The 15147-nt window shown below is 36.0% G+C and overlaps 1 long non-coding RNA gene across 1 annotated transcript; it reads left to right on the top strand.

Annotated features, from left to right (window-relative positions):
• Positions 1–11493: 11493 nt before the first annotated feature.
• LOC125229048 lies at positions 11494–12687 on the top strand. The gene is made up of 2 exons (XR_007177363.1): positions 11494–11915; positions 12310–12687. It is a non-coding gene; the product is annotated as an uncharacterized LOC125229048 (long non-coding RNA).
• Positions 12688–15147: the final 2460 nt, after the last annotated feature.

Consider the following 15147-nt stretch of genomic DNA (forward strand, 5'->3'; position numbering starts at 1 on the left):
TTTAAGTCAGTCTTTGTAATTGTACACATAATGTTTGTTCAAATTGGGAACGAATAGGTTGCTATGAGATTAAATGTGATTTTAGTGTATCACTCCAACTATAAAAATCGTGTAATATCATTCTCTGACATACGGAAATAATTTCAAATGCTTATAGTATCAATTATAAGTTTGATAAATTAAAACTGTAAATAAAAATATGTGATTAAAAATATTAAAAAAAAATCTTTTTCAAACTCATAACTCATACATAGTATGTTTTATGACAAAAATGCATATAAACTTTTTTGTAGGAAATTGTGTCTACTTTAGTTCGTACATACAATACTTTTCGATATGAATGATAGTTTCCATGAAATATGAAAAAAATACATTTTAACCCCCCTAACCCCACCATAACCCCCACCAACCAGTACTAGGAAATTTATCTTTATCGTATAAATACGACTAATTAATAAAATCTAAAAAAACACACATAAAACATATTTTTTTAAATATTTTTAAAAATATACATTAAAACTTCTGTAAACTTAATTGTCTATTTGACTGAACAGTTTTTTTTAAATTGTGTATAAAAATTACAACCACTAACTTAGTATTTATCTCCATTTTAACACAAATCAGCATGTCCAACATGAAATGAATCTACCCGTCAATTTGGGTAGATACGGGTAAATACCGGGTAGATAGGTATTTACCGGGTAAATACCTGGGTGGGTAGATTGGGTATTTACCCACGACCCATCTCTAGCAGTGGGTATGGTGGACAAATTAACATTAATTGTTTAAGCAAAACTAACAAAACTCATTTTTTGTAAAGGCCATACATTTTGCGGTTCATTTCGTTATTATATCAATTGCGGAAAAATATAATTTATTGAGCTAGAAGCATGTTTCACTCGTATCAGTGCGAATGCTATTCATACACATATTGTCAAATATTTTGTAAACTTCAACAATTACGATTAAAATTATTAAAAAGTAACGATAGTACGCATAATATGCTTTCAAATGATACTTCTCACAAATTGATCGCTAAAATAGGATCTGAGAAATACATAAAATTAGGCGACGGTTAGCACCTATTTACGTCACGGGGGTGCAGTGACACCTGCTAAACCAAATTCGTAATTACTTGGTTGTATAATATCATACATCAATAAAACTTATATTTTTAGAAAGCATATGAAATGTCCTGTAAATCTTATCATAACATTATTTGCGGTAAAGTTATTGTTTATTGGTCATGCACCAAGATACAATCTTAAAGGTATGAAAACGGCAACGAAAATGGTCATCCATGTATATGACGGTGCGCAGTGAGTATGATGGATAAATTAACATTAATTTTTTATGCAATACTGACAAAACTTATTATTTGAAAAGGTCATACATTTCGCCGTTTATTTTGTTATTATATCAATTGCGGAAAAAATATAATTCATTGAGCTAGAAGCATGTTTTACTCACATCGGTTCCAATGCATATTTTCAAATATTTTGTTAGCTACTACAGTTACAACTAAAATTATTGAGAACTAATGATAGTACGCATAATATGCTTTCAAAAGATTCCTGTTAAATAAAATAGGACCTGAAAAATATAGAAAATTTGGCGACGGTCAGCATCCATACGTGGCCGGGCGCTGTGGCCCCTACTTAACCATATTTGTAATTACTTGGTTATATAATATCATACACCAATAAAACTTATGTTATTAGAAAGCGCACAAAATTCCGCGTAAATCTTATATTAACATCAATTCCGGAAAAGTTGTTGTTTATTAATTAAGAAGCATTTTTTACTAGTAGGTACTTGTGCGACTCATGGTCTATAAAACACATATTTTCAAATATTTTCTAAACAGCTACCTTTATGATTATAGTTATTTATAAAAAAATATAGTAGGTTTAATTAGCTTTGAAACCATACCTCTCGCATATGGATCCGTAAAATAGGACCTCAAAAATATTGAATACTTTACTACGGTCAGCACCCATTTCTGCGACCGGGCAGAGTGACTCCTGCTAAACCAAATTCGTAATTACATGGTTATATATTATCATATACCAATAAAACTTTATATTTTTAGAAAGAACATGAATAGACGCAAAAATTTTATAAAAACATCAATTGCGGTAAAGTTATTGTTTATTGAGTTAGACGCATTTTTTCTAGTACTTGTGCAAATCATGCGCGATAAAAAAACACATATTTTCAAATATTTCGTAAACGGTTACTTCTATGAGTATAGTTATTTAAAAACAATTAAAGTAGGTTTAATAAGCTTTCAAACGACACCTTGCACGAACAGATTGGTGCCATAGGACTCGAGATGTGAATAAATATCTATGATGGTCGGCCGCCATCTTTCTCCCCCCTTTTTCTCAACCCGTCCCCCCCTCCTTAAACTAAAACAGGTCAATTCGTAATCTGGAGATAACGAGGAACACATCCATACCTGTTTTAGGTATTTAGAAGAGATGTCGACGACTTTTTGTAAAAGAGGTCGTTTGGTCCCTGACTATCATAATTATAGCTTCAGTGTAAAAGTCAATCATATTTTGGTACATTCGTTAGTGAAATATCGTTATAAAATAAGGGTTATTCCACTAGTCAGAGTTACCACTAAGTTGTTACCAGTGGTAACTACAATGTTATTTTCCCATAGGCAATTACTGGAAAGATTATATCATAAGATTCATAAGTTTTGTTTTATTTTATACACATGTAAAGCATGACCAGAAATATATGACTACGCGCCATGTAGCGGAATTTCATTAAAACTATTTTCTTCATAGTCATCATACTATACTGAACTGTCACTCCATACATCAGAATAACAGCGCACTCCTGCCTGACAATAGTTATTTATATTTCTGGTCAGGCTTTAGTTTCTTAACCATACTTACCATATCCAACGCGATCAATGTTATTTTCACCAAATCTAATGGCAACAGCTGAGACTGTTTCCTCACCTTTAATTGATTGGCCTCAATGGCCACTGCGTAAGAGTCGTTAGAGGTGCACATTGACTTGCCTAATATCAAGGACGATAGATACCGGGACTGACAAAGCCCATACAAAAGTTTACCTCTGAAATGTCCCATACATTTCCGAGCGATTATTTCCGAAAAAATTAACAATATCAAAAAATGTTAGTAGTAAACCCCTATTCATTTTTTAATACCTATCCAACAATAGGTATAATATCACACGTCAGGGTTGAAATGAAAAAAAAATCTCTCCCCACTTTACGTGTAGGGGGGCGGGCACCCTAATAATGTTCTCATGCAATGATTAGTTGGTTTCGATTTAGCTTAATATATTTTTTGTTCTTATTTATGGTGTCTGTATTTAGCTCTGCCGTGAAAAATATTTAAAGAAATAAGGAGGCCGTTTCATCATCGCCACCAGTACAAAACAAGGTCCCACGTAAGAAGAAAATAAACATCGACGACTTCGATACAGGCACAAGCTTCATGAATTTTAGGCTGTGTGGAAGTAGCAATGTCTATGTCTTCAAACCTAGCTTATTAAATTGTCATTCTCTAAAACCATGCTTTAATTTTCTACAAATATTAACGCGAAACGAAACCCAGTACTCGCTGTCCCGATTATACATGACGTCGGCACATTATTGCCATATGAAAACGATTTGTAGCGACACTCTTCCAGGGTCAAATAAAAACTTGTCAGGCTTTAGTTACTAAAAAAATCCGGATTTAATCCGGAGTTCGGATTTTGCCCTAAAAATAATCCGAAAATCCGGATTTTATATTATTGCAATCCCTAGGTATAACCCAATCCTTTCAGAAAATATTTACTTTATCACAAAATTATTTTAAACTTTCTTTTTGACATCGAAAAGGCTTTAGTTTTTTACATACCGAATAACTTTATTTCGGTATCATGATTCCTTTTAAGATAATTACATTATGTATAAGGTAAGGAATAATATTTAGAATACCTAAAATATGACAAATTTGCATTCTATTCAAATCAGTACGAGTATACTTCACGGAGTCCAAAACTATACGCAAATCAGAAGTCCAAAACTAGAAAAATATAGATAGAGACTATAGAGAGCGATTGCGGGCGCCGGTCGGCTCGAGCGCGAGTACTTGCGCCGCCGGCGTACGCGTCTGTGTGCGTGCGCCACGCGCTCACACAACTTTACTATACAGGGCCTCTCTGTGGGTTCCGCCCCCGTCAACGCGACGGCGATAAAGACCTAAAAATCTGAATTCGTGCTTGCCTCCTGTATCGTCTTAATCCTTTAATGATTCCGTTAACGTGAAACTTTAAGTAGACAGGTTTTATGAAGACAATTGGCCGGTGAGCCCTACAATTTTAAAATTTGCCGCCCTTTATACATGGTGTATATTCTATGCTGTTTCTTCCTATCCTAATAGTTTCAATATCAAGCATACACTATCACTGCACGTTCGCTGTTTATACGCCGAAAGTTGCAACTCAAGTAAATGAAGTAAACAAAACAAACAACCTACCTTCACCTTCATTGCCGGCCGCGGCCGGCCGGCTAACCGAAACAGAAATATACATGAACTTCGTGTGAAAAAGAGACAGCGAAAGGCGGCTCGTGCGTCGGCGAAAACGTTCGGCTCTGGCGCTCGCTACAGTCGCTATACCTACTCCCGCGCGGCTCGGAACGAAATAATATTGGTTTTAGGAACGCTAAAATTCTGTTCGTTCATTTAAACGTTACTGTAAGGAACTGTTCTTTGAGGGAACGAAATAAGAACCGAAACCGAAATTATTTTGTTCCCACTGAACAAAATTTATAATGAACCGTTCGTTTAGGGAACGATATAAGAACCGTAACCGAAATTATTTTGTTCCCATTGAACAAAATTTATAGGTAACGGTTTAAGAACGATATCAAATGGTATTTGGGAACGGGTTCCGATCCCTGCCCCAGACTCTCCTCCAACATATCGACAAATGAAAATTACAATCACTATATTTAAACAAGAAAATTCCATTTAATGGCCATCATTGTATGCGGTAAGCTCGTACGCATTGCTATACAAGACTTGCCTCAACTGTCACGTTACGCTTAGCTGATATACTCAAGCCTGGACCTCCTGCCCAAACAAGCATCATAACTCCAATGCCAAGTAGCAAGAGAAAAGACCTGAGTCTCTTTAATTTATCAAAAACAAATCCGAAATAAAAATACTTAATTCAAACTGGCATTCCCGACAGAACCTAGTCCCTAAGCTTCTCAAAACCCAGCTATCCCATATACTTCAGCAATTAAACCTCCAAAGATATAGTCCCCATTAGCAGCTCATTCTAAAGATATAATAAAATAATAAAAATATAATATCACAATATTATCAAATATCCAGAAATAAAATAATCTTTTATTTCTAATTAATAAATAAAAGATAAATTGCTTCAGTATTTTCTGAAGTTGGTTGGAACCTTAGTTCACTTAAAAGCAAAAGCTTGTACAGATTAACCATATAATTAACACATAAAATATCATTTAGTTTGCTTCAGGACTCCTTGGAATTAATGTAAGACCCTTGGATCTCAAACACAAAAGCATGCAGTTAAGCATTGTTTTTCTGAAGTTGTTTAGAACCTTAGTCCATTTAAAGCAAAAGCTTGTATAAATAACCATATAATTAACATTGTAATAAGTTCTCATATAAAATAATTTAGTTTGCTTCAGCATTCCTTGGAATTAATGTAAGACCCTTGGATCTCAAACACAGAAAATATGCAATAAGCATTGTAATAAAATTATAATATAATATGCTCTAGAATATCAGAGAATTATTTAAAATCCATAAATTATTCTAAGTGTATAATAAAACCCCTAATAACTCAGTTATGTTTCAAAGTATCACAAAATAGTCATATAACAAATCACAATAGAACATCATAATGAAATCACAAAGAAAAACAGTGATAAATATTAAAGAACTCACATGACTCCTTCTTATCTTTGGAGAGATCTCCCCGTGGCTGCCTCGACCCGCGACTCGTTCCTCAATGATCCCCCTGCGCCCCGTGTACTGGCTTATATAGCCCGCTCGGGTGCCAGCCCCGCCCGAACCTGCCACGTTAGCGTCCCCCCGGCGCCCCGATGGCCCTGCTCGCTTGTATTACCATATATGGGCATCCGTCGCGCACCCTCCAGCGCCGACGCGCTCATCTCGATCGTGATTGGCTGCGCACCATCGCCTGACGCCAAGTCGAGTTTCGACCTGTTTCCTCATTGAGGTATATGTACTACGTACTAGAGGCGACGTTGCCAAGCAAAAACACTGCACATGCTGACAAATGCGCGGGGTGCGGGGAGCGGTTATTTACGCGTAGAGTAGGTCTACCACCAGATGTGACACATTATTATATTCTGCCTAACGGGAATTTTACATTACAGTTAAATACGGATATTCTAGTCAAACTTATTTATTTATTTACAACTTGAACAATACAAATTAATACAAAATAAATGTGCTGTATGTATCTTCTTCTTTAAAATACACAATGAACATATATATGTGTGGTCAGTTGGTAACCAAGTTGCCTCAGCACGATTTTTTTGGACAAATCGTATAAATTGTTCCATTTTTTCATGACCAGGCCGAAGAAAACTGCAAAAAGTGAGCGTGCTAAAAATACAATTTTACTCAATAACTATTAACTATATTATATTAAAAAAATATTTTTTTTTAAATATTTTAGTAACATAATTAATGAAATAGTAAGTAGTTACTTATTAATTTTCCAAATAGAAATATTTATATTTCGCAACTCTATTAGAGATGAAACACATTACATATGTAGTAGGAACAGTGTAAATGGCACATCTGCGCGGTTAACTTTTTATAGTCTATGATTGCGTCACCAAAATGGCGACAGTGTCGCGCCCGCTCGCGAGTTTGTAGAATATTCAATCTTAAAATATTATAGACGAGTTTTTTGTTTAATTTACCGATGAAATGTCACACCTTGGCTTTTATTTGATTTCCTCGAGTGATTAGTACAATTTTTAAACACAAGAAGGCATTATTCACGTGGAAAGTAAATGCATCACGGCACGTCACTGCACCGCAAGGACCCGGTAAGGACTGACAACGTTGCGGTCCAGTGGACCGCAGTGCGTTGTGTAAAAATTCTCTTAGCAACGTCGCCTCTAGTACGTAGTACATATACCTCAATGTGTTTCCTAGAACTTTTGCTACCGATGTTTTGAATGATGTTTCTATTTGGAATGAAAATAATATTATATTTATGCATGCATAGGTTTGTACGAAACGAGATGATCGGATCGTCACAAAGTCAGATGGTAGTCATGAGTTCTCATCAACCAGGTCTTGAAACCATTTCGTGTTTGGGCTCGTTTGATTCGCCTCAACAAGATCTTTGACAAGAGGTGATGGTACCCAGGATCTGATGATGAAGCCGGAAGGTAGTCATGAGTTCTCATCAACCAGGTCTTGAAACCATTTCGTGTTTGGGCTCGTTTGATTTGCCTCAACAAGATCTTTGACAAGAGGTGATGGTACCCAGGATCTGATGATGAAGCCGGAAGGTAGTCATGAGTTCTCATCAACCAGGTCTTGAAACCATTTCGTGTTTGGGCTCGTTTGGTTCGTCTCAACAAGATCTTTGACAAGAGATGGTACCCAGGATCTGATGATGAAGCTGGAAGGTAGTCAAGAGAATTCATCAACCAGGTCTTGAAACCACTCCGTGTTTGGGTTCGTTTGGTTCGTCTCAACAAGATCTTTGACAAGAGATGGTACCCAGGATCTGATGATGAAGCTGGAAGGTAGTCAAGAGAATTCATCAACCAGGTCTTGAAACCACTCCGTGTTTGGGCTCGTTTGGTTCGTCTCAACAAGATCTTTGACAAGAGATGGTACCCAGGATCTGATGGTGAAGCCGGAAGGTAGTCAAGAGTATTCAACAACCAGGTCTTGAAACTCTTCTGTGTTTGGGCTCGTTTGATTCGTCTCAACAAGATCTTTTACAAGAGATGGTACCCAGGATCTGATGATGAAGCTGGAAGGTAGTCAAGAGTATTCCACGACCAGGTCTTGAAACCACTTCGTGTTTAGGTTCGTTTGATTCGTCTCAACAAGATCTTTGCCAAGAGATGGTAATCACTCTTTTATACTCTGGCGCATCCACTGTCTCAGTGTGTCAACAGTCAACTAAAGCAGGTAGGCGTAGCGTAGAGTTGTATTTCCTTACAAAAAACCAATACATAGATGTGGACCTTCCTGTGCTCCATGCAATTAAAACAACATAATATTTCGTGTCGGGTCACGCTCAGTGCCTACACTGAGCGTGGCCCGACACGCTCTCGGCCGGGTTTTAAAGCCGCGTTGGTAAATAGCCGCTCGGCTCTTCCGTAGTTTTCCATATTTTTCAAAAACTACAGAACCTATCAAGTTCAAAACAGTTTTCCTAGAAAGTTTATAAAGTTCTACTTTTGTGATTTTTAAATATTTTTTAAATATATGGTTAAAAAGTTAGAGGGGGGGGGGGGGACACACTTTTTTTTTCTTTAGGAGCGATTATTCCCGAAAATATTAATATTATCAAAAAACGATTTCAGTAATTTATTTTTAAATACCTATCCAACAATAAATCATACGTTAGGGTTGAAATGAAAAAAAAAATCACTCTCTACTTTAGGTACGTGTAGGAGGGTACCCTAATAAAACATTTTTTCCACTTTTTATTTTTGCACTTTGTCGGCGTGACTGATATACATATTGGTACCAAATTTCAGCTCTCTAGTTCTAACGGTCACTGAGATTATCCGCGGACGGACGGACGGACGGAGGGACAGACAGACAGACATGGCGAAACTATAAGGGTTCCTAGTTGACTACGAAACCCTAAAAACACATTTTAAATATTAAACTTATATTGACCGGGATATAGACCGTGAATATAAGTCTAATGAAAATAACCGTGAATCATTCAAAAGTCAAAACTCTTACATTTTAAATATAAAAAAAAACTACTTAAAATTAAAGAAAACCGATCTTAGTTCCATTATACACGGTGTTTCCGGTATCACTCAAAACCTCAGACACCCCAACTGATTTTTATTTTTTTAAACTCATCTTTTAATTTGATCGTTACTTTTTTTTTAATTGAATTTTTAATTTTCTGTACAGCTCTACTCGACTTTTAGCTCTACACTCAATAAAATAATTGCTAACTACCATAAGACTATTTATTTGTGTACGTTACTGCAACGACATAAGGTTTACCAATAGACAGCTAAGATGTCACTGTAAAACACTTTAAAGCTTTGTCACAGTAAACTTCAAATTGGACAGGTAATCGCAGTAAGAAAATAAACTCAATATTCAAAATGACAAGGTTGTAATTAGGTACGAGTTCAATTTGTTATGACTTATGATAAACATTAAGATTAAACTGACAAACAACGTCAAACTAGTAGCGGAAAAAATAATCGTCCAAGTAACCGGCCAGTATTAATACCCCTAAATACAGAAAAAAGGTAAACAACCTCTAGCAATGCGATATACACAATGTTGTATTACGAGTACAATAGAATGGGCACGTAAAAAATAACTAATAATACTAATTTAAATAAAAATATTACCCCCATCAAGATATAGCTCAATCGATTCTACTCTCGATTCTGAACAAACTGTTTTCAGGTTTTTAGTGTTAAGTGAAACACGGTGTATACAGAGTGGGGCCTGTAACAAAGGCGAAGAATTGAACTGTAGGCTATTCTCCTTATACTGATCAACATTTATTCAGTGACTTTTAAAAATTATGAAGTCTTTAAATTTTTAATTTTTCATACAAAATAAATATTAGCTTCAATGTACGCCATTATTGTTGTCATTGACGTTGTCTGTCACACTTTAGACTTAACAGAATTCGCAATACATTACCTCTTAGAAAAAACTTTCAAGGGTGATAAAAATCAAAATACAAGTTATTTTTAAAAGTCGCCGAACAAATGTTGATCAGTATAAGTGCGTTTTCACATTATCCGATCCGATATCGGATGTCGGACCGATATCCCATACATTACAGGCGCCATCTTGGATTTTTTCTATTGAAATGCTTCCGACATCCGATATCGGATCGGATAGTGTGAAAACGGCTTAAGGAGAATAGCCTAGAGTTCAATTCTTCGCCTTTGTTACAGGCCCCACTCTGTATATGTACCTAGAAAACATCATCATCTTCCTTGCGTTATCCCGGCATTTGCCACGGCTCATGGGAGCCTGCGGTCCACTTTGACAACTAATCCCAAGATTTGGCGTAGGCACTAGTTTTTACGAAAGCGACTGCCATCTGACCTTTCAACCCAAAGGGTAAACTAGACCTTATTGGAATAAGTCCGGTTTCCTCACGATGTTTTCCTTCACGGAAAAGAACCTAGAAAACATATCATATACAAAATGAAATAAAACTAAGAAAACGGATTATATTCATTATACGCGATATAATCTGATTCCATAAATTTATTTCATGAGTAACTATCGCGGTGACAGAAGACAATATTATATACACAATTTATTATATTATAAAAGTTTTTTAATTTATTTCTTCCAAGGCTACACACGTTTTAATAAAAAAAACTGTGATGAGTTTAATAATTAAACTAAAAGGTCAAGTATTTATGCACAAAATCATGTATGCAAATATGTAATATATATGGTGGTGTTTTTACGCAAGTATCAATAATGGTTAGTCCGCAACGCCACTGACGGCGTGGCGGTACCGACCATGAATGCTATCCCTTTCGCTCTAGCCGCACGTAAGGTTTGTTCGAAGAGGATCGCACGCTATGTCTGTACCGCAGGCTACAATCGTTATGCTTCTGGTTATAGTGTGCGTCTGCACACAGGCGCACGCCAGCGCCGCCGGCGTCGAAATGCGAGCAAGCAGATTTTTTGAAAGCGCTCTTAACTGCATTTACTTCAAAAATATACATGGAAAGAAGCCAGGTAAATTGTTTCCGATACCAAAATATGCACGGCCATTCCATACATTGCATATCGACCATTTAGGCCCATTTATAAAAACAACCAAAAAAAACGCATATTTACTGGTTATGGTGGACTCGTTTACAAAATTCGTTTTTATTGCTCCCGTTCGTAATACAAAAAGTAAGAACGTAATAAGTGAATTAAGTAAAGTTTTCAAAATATTTGGCAATCCTAGAAGGTTGATATGCGACGCGGGCAGTGCATTTACGTCTAAGTTATTTAGAGATTACTGTATAAATAAGAATATAAGACAACATGTAATTGCCACTGCTATGCCTCGCTCTAATGGACAGGTTGAAAGGTACAATTTGACTATTTTGGAAGCTCTGCGTAGTTTGGGTGCTAACACTGATAGTAATCGATGGGATGAACACATTGACAACATTCAACAAAGCATCAACAGTACTATTAATAAAACCACGAATGCAGTCACAAGCGAGGTGTTTTTCGGCTACAGACTTCAAACCGATGCCGATAAAATTAATTATGACAATTATGACGAACGACTAATTGATGTCACAAGTCTAAGGAGTAGCGTAGACACAAAAATAAAGGAAAGTGCCCAGAAACAGAAGGAATCTTTTGATGCAAAAAGAAAAAATGCACATGAATTTCAAGAAGGTGATTTAGTAGTCATAAAAATACCGAGCCAAAATAATGATGGACAAAGCACGAAATTATTACCGGTATTCAAAGGTCCTTTTCAGGTAACAGAAGTTTTAGGTCATGATCGATATAAAATAGCAGATATGAGAGGTGCCGACCGATCAAACAAGCGATACGAGGGTGTAACCTGTGTTGAAAACATGAAACCATGGATACATATCAAGGACATGGATATTTAAAGGTCAAGAATGGAAACACGGATGTTGTCAGGTATTTATTTTATTGATACAGATAACTTATGAACATGTCATATATTACAGAGACTAAATATTTGCCTTCCGATTTGATTATGTTGTCTGGTGCAATAGCTTCGAACATCTAAAAGTGGTACATAGTCCTGAATGATAAGCTGACCGTCGATGGAACAGCAAGGGATTACTTGGGACTATGTGACTATTTTGGTGATTCGAATTTGTTTTCTAAATGCACTAACCGTCGAAGGAATAGTGCCATTTAGGAATCATCTAGAAGTTACTGTCTTTGAGAATTTTGCCTACAATAAAGAAAATTATGGGTTGTTGGCCGGCGATGGAATAACAACTCATAATTTTGATGTTAGTCACTTGGATAACAAACTAAAACATATTATGTTGTGTGTTCTCAGATATGCACCAGACTATAACGCAACCGAGGACGGATGCGTGCGCAGGATAGCCGGATGTTGTCGCACAAATAAATAAAACTAAACAAAATTGTATATATATATTTAGGCAGTGATATATTTAAGGTTTATTATGTGTTGAGCCGATTTATATAAAAAGATGTTAACATGATTAGTTAGGGTTATTCCAGCACGGAAGTTCGTAACAAGGTTCGCAAGCAAGCCGAATAGTTCCGAGTTTGCCCGAGCGAAGGTAACGAGTTTGATGTTTTTGTACGGAGCGCCACTTTGTTCGGAACCTTCGTGCTGGTAACATATCTTGCTTAAACATTGTATTTGTTAGTCTTAAGAATATTGATTAAAAGGCATCTGTATCGTGAACACTTGTTTGATTTAATAGAACCTCATTTCACCCCCTTAGGAGGTGAATTTTGAAAAATCCTTTCTTAGTCCTCTACACCTTATAAGGAACCTACGTGTTTGGAATCTCTAGGACCAGCGGTATCGGCTGTGCGTTAATATGTCAGTCAGTAGGTCAGTTTCTTCTTTTGTATATGTATTTAGATAGATTTTCCGTCTTCTAATGTTTTCAATGATCAATACCTACTAAAGTGACATTAGAGGTATAATCGTTACTGTCACTGTCTGTTTATCGCATGATTTGAGAATACGCCCAAAAGGCCCCTGACTGCCCCAGGACATGGGTCCGTCTTTGTTCCACAGATTAACCGCTCCTATCTCCGGTTAACTTATCGCTCACCTTTGGCCGAGTAGTTCCTTTGCCTAAATAATTTACAATCCGTCTGTGACTGTGATAAGACCCTTTTTGTCGGCTTCAAGACAGTCACTGTTAGGGTTAGATGAAGACGAACTCGCAATAGATGATCCTTTATAATCTGTATACCTACCTACTACCTACTGTTACTACTGTGGGGCAAACGACGCAACGGAGCCACGCTGTGACGTCATCGCCCAAAACAATTGTTTAATTTTATTTTTATTATTGTTCTCTTTATTTTCTCTCTTTTTTGTTAACTATGTTTCGTGACGCATTGGTTTTACTGTAATGTCATGTAAACATGTTTTTACTAATAAATAATAATAATAAATAATTGAATGGCAAATTGTATGTTGAAAATATTTAATGCACTCAACAAACTTAGGTAAGTATGTGTGTATGCGAGCCTTGATGTCTCGCTATGAGCAAGCTCTAGGCTCAAAGTAATTCTAAGTGGATAACTTCGCTACTGGTAATCTTACTTCCTCTAGTAAAAAAAATTGACCTAGTTCATATTATAAACATATTATAGAGGCAAACTGGCATAAAGTACCTAGTTAGATATAATACCTATATTTTGGTACTCTCAGGTCGGATTTTGCAATTTGTTATAACTTAAATATATTATGAATGAGACATGACATAACTAGGTAGGTCTACAAATATATCAATTGTCGTAAACAATAGGGTACTTTCCTTTGGGTAAAATTAGATTATTTAGAATGATTAAAACGATTTGATATGTTCGTATGGATTTAAGGTGGTGAAGTGAAAAAGTAAACTTGTATATCATCAGTCATGGCCAATCCATTTACCAACATTGTAACTATATGTTTGTCTGTGTTATTTAATATCAATTGTGTTTAGAATAACTGCTGTAGGCGCATGTTCGCCGAATAAAAATCTGGTTCCTTATTTTCATGCATGGCGTCAAATAAGGAAATTTCCTTATTCATTCTGAAAGTACTTACTGATATTAATGTAAGCGGCTCTTTCAAAACCTAGTTGATCCTGCTTTTCTTTACATATTTTTCATAACCTAATACAATTATAGTTGTTTTTAGCTCCTTTCTTACTTTTCCTTTAGGTACATAACTTTACATACATACATGCAATGCAAGGATGTAATCCTTAGTGTTTATGGTTATGACAAGCATGCTAAGTGCTCGTTAAACGAAATTCTTACAGCACAATATTTACACTGTAATGTAAGAGATCATGTCCCTTCCGTTCCGCTTAATTGCTCTCGCTCGACATAATTCAGCCAGGTTTATTTCGTTCGCTGAATATGCCCGGGTCTCCCAGGGGCGCTAAACCCGACGCATAGGTTTACAGCGTGAGCGTACAAGTATGGTATACTATATTTATCTGTGCGTAACTGAAACTTCATTAAACGTAAAAATATGAAATTCTGTTCATCTATTAAAATCTTTGAGGCTAATTATAGCCGGAAATTTCATGATTAATTAATTCCTGATCGGTTGATAAAATACAATACAAACAGCTAAACTACGGGTTATTCATACTGACGGGTGCACTGAGACTGACTCATTTAAATATTATCAAAAACCTAATCCACTTCTAGAATTGTGTGGTTACTAATATTCCTTCACTTAAATGTGCTAACCGAGCTCATCCAGGGACTACGGAGAGATCTATGCTTATTTAAAAATATGTTAACTTAGTAGATAACTATAGTGATGATTAATCATGAATATCAAGATAAGGTCAGTCGGGGTAATAGTAACTACGGGGCAATTGTAACTAATCGAAATATCTTCCATATTTTACATCATTTACTCTAGTTCCATATATGTCCAGATAGCGTATAAGTTCTTTCATCATTTCACCGTAAATGGTGTTGATAGTCCTACCTGATCTATGATCTACACCACCGTGAAGTTTTCGACGAAATTGGTAGTATGCGCGTGAGAGACAGCCTCTCAAACATTCCATAAAAAATATGGTTTTAATGTGATTAAAAATTTTTTTCTACAGTTAGTTGCATAATTATAAACTTTTTTATGTTTGATTGTCCTTCAATCTTCTGATTTTCATGTTTT

This window comes from Leguminivora glycinivorella, chromosome 8, assembly GCF_023078275.1.
Source record: "Leguminivora glycinivorella isolate SPB_JAAS2020 chromosome 8, LegGlyc_1.1, whole genome shotgun sequence".
Classification (NCBI taxonomy): domain Eukaryota; kingdom Metazoa; phylum Arthropoda; class Insecta; order Lepidoptera; family Tortricidae; genus Leguminivora; species Leguminivora glycinivorella.